Below are 1,788 nucleotides of genomic sequence, written 5' to 3'. Positions count from 1 at the left end.
ATAAATACCCGATACACTCTGGAACACTTTCGGTGTCTTTATACTATCATCCTATATATCAATCTTAACTCTCGACCATTTCGAGACTCCTCATCATGTCCGTGATCTCATCCGGAACTCCGAACAACATTCGGTCTCCATATCACATAACTCATATAATACTGAATCGTCATCGAACGTAAAAAATGCGGACCATACGGATTCGAGAACTATGTAGACATGACCGAGACACCTCTCCGGTCAATAACCAATAGCGGAACCTGGATGCTCATATTGGCTACTACATATTCTATGAACCAGTATGACAACATACATTATTCCCTTTGTCATCGGTATGATACTTGGCCAAGATTTGATCATCGGTATCTTCATACCTAGTTCAATCTCGTTACCAGCAAGTCTCTTTACTCGCTTGTAATAAATCATCCCATAACTAACTCATTAGTCACTTTGCAAGGAAACTTAGGCCGGGGCTCCTTTTATCTCTAACAACGGCATTCAGGACATCAAGATGAGCTCAAATGAACATGATGCAATGAGATGAAATGAATTACTCGTCAAGACGAACAATTTGATATGTTACACGCCCAAAACGGAGCCACGAGTACAGAGTTATGATGCGATGAAGTTATGCAAAAAAATATCTAGCGTTAGGGACAAAGTCAACCGATCCAGATCCAGATCCGGGGCACGCGTTTCGAGGATGGCCGGGGCTCCTGTTCGCCAGAGATGGAGTCGCCGGCCGAAGCTTGCCGAGGAGAGGAAGAGGCGGGCGAGGTAGACGGCCGCAACTGCGGGCGGTCGCGGGGCGGCGCAGCGGCAAGGATGACGAGGGGCGGCGCGCGGTGGTGGTCGGCGCCGGCGTCGGTGCGGATGGCGGCAGTGGTTGGTGCCGGCGTTGGTGCGGTGGCGGGCGGCACCGGCGTCGGTGGGGCGGCGCGCGGGCGGAGGAGAGGCGAGGAGGAGGCGGTGCGACGATGGGCTTCGGAGGGGCCGACTCAGGCTCGCCGGGCTGGCGGCGCGGGAGGCGGTGCAAGGCCGCGTGGCGCCTAAGTATTGGCCGGGAGTCGGCGGCGCAGGCTGTCCGGCGCGGACCGAACACGTCTGGCGCGCGGAGAGACGAGGGGGACTAGGGTTGGGGTAGAAGGATCCGAAATTTCGCGGAGGAGTGCCTTTTTATAGGTAGGAGGAGCTAGGAGGCTCCAAATTGAGCACGGTTTGCGGCCACACGGCCATGATCAAACGGCCTAGACGATGGAAGGGGTTTAGGTGGGTTTTGGGCCACTTTGGAGGGGTGTTGGGATGCAACACACACGAGGCCTTCTCGGCTCCTCGGTTAACCGTTGGAGTATCAAACGAAGTCCAAATGGCACGAAACTTGACAGGCAGTCTACCGGTAGTAAACCAAGGCCGCATGGCAAGTCTTAGTCCAATCCGCAAACATTTAACGCCCGCACACAAAAAGAGGTAGAAAGGGACACCGGAGGACATAGGAGCGCCGGAATGCAAAACAGACAACGGAGAAAAAACTCGGATGCATGAGACGAACACGTATGCAAATGCGGTTCATATGATGACATGATATGAGATGCATGACAAACAAAAAAGCAACATGACGACAAAAACCCAACAACGAGGAAATATCATAACTTAGTGCCGGAAATGGCAAGAGTTGGAATACAATTATGGCAGGTTACATATGGGGCATTACAGGTAGTTGGCACTCACTTGCTGACTTTGATCCGGCTATAATCTCTTGACAAATGTTATCAAGACTTAGGTAAAGAT

This window comes from Triticum dicoccoides, chromosome 1A (assembly GCF_002162155.2).
Source record: "Triticum dicoccoides isolate Atlit2015 ecotype Zavitan chromosome 1A, WEW_v2.0, whole genome shotgun sequence".
Classification (NCBI taxonomy): Eukaryota; Viridiplantae; Streptophyta; class Magnoliopsida; order Poales; family Poaceae; genus Triticum; species Triticum dicoccoides.
This window is presented reverse-complemented; position numbering follows the sequence as displayed.